Raw genomic sequence first — 1,018 nt, forward strand, 5'->3', positions numbered from 1 at the left:
TGCTAACAATACTCAAAAAGAATACGAAAACTATCGGTGACGACTGTGGTGTACGAGTCGTACGACGCAATACTTTGCGCGATCCGGAATATCGATCGCGCGAGCGTGAAAATCCCGATACTTTACAACATGTAATAATTACAGAGGCGAAATTAACATTAATGACTGTCGGCGGCGGCGAAATGAATAGAGAGAGCTTAATTTATATAATTCGGATGAGCGACGTGTGCCCGTCGGCAGTGCGATTTAATCTACTAAAATGTTCACAAAGTTAATTCACCAAAACGCGTGGCTCGACAACTATTAAGGGCGCGACTCATCCGAATTAATTATCTACAAATAAACGGCAACAAAATCGGTCGGCGACGCTCGTCCCACCGGCTGAAAGATCTCCGTGCTTCCCTTGATCGGTCTGATTTTTCGCTCGCTCCTCGGAAAACCTGCGTCTCCTCGTATAGTTCGCCGAACAGTGCCGAGCGAGAGTCCTGCAGAAGATACGCCGGCACGATAAATCGCTTTCGTGCCACCTGTGGCGCTTTCGCGTTACGCAGGGCCGTCCTGTGATCCTCGCGATCCTTGTTGTCCTCACGGCCGTGCTGGTAGGTTCATCGACCCGGAGTTTCCCAAAATTTCCGGCCCTCCGCGCTCCTTTCCTGCCGTAAGAAATATAAATTTACCGGCAGCGATGTTTATCAGCCTTTAAAAGATGTTTTTAATATTAGACAACTACGACCTGGCGTCTCCTGTTTCTTGGTTGTCCTGGACCCCCGCTCTCGGCCATCGCTCTTCTCTCTTCTTTTTCTTCCGCCGGATGGGATCCCGCCGCTCGATCTCGTGCCGACAACCAACTCGCGGGCTCATCTCGAGCTTACAGTTTCGGTCACTATTACTAACAAAAGTCGGATCTCGTCGATCCAACGCTTGGGCCGCTCTCTCCCTAAATAGAGAGGACGCAGGCCCCCGAAAAACCGCCCCCGATCGGGTCATTCGAACCTTGTGACGGACGTCCCAAAAATGT

The sequence above is a fragment of the Formica exsecta genome, unplaced genomic scaffold, assembly GCF_003651465.1.
Source record: "Formica exsecta isolate Colony F162 unplaced genomic scaffold, ASM365146v1 scaffold613, whole genome shotgun sequence".
NCBI lineage: Eukaryota > Metazoa > Arthropoda > Insecta > Hymenoptera > Formicidae > Formica > Formica exsecta.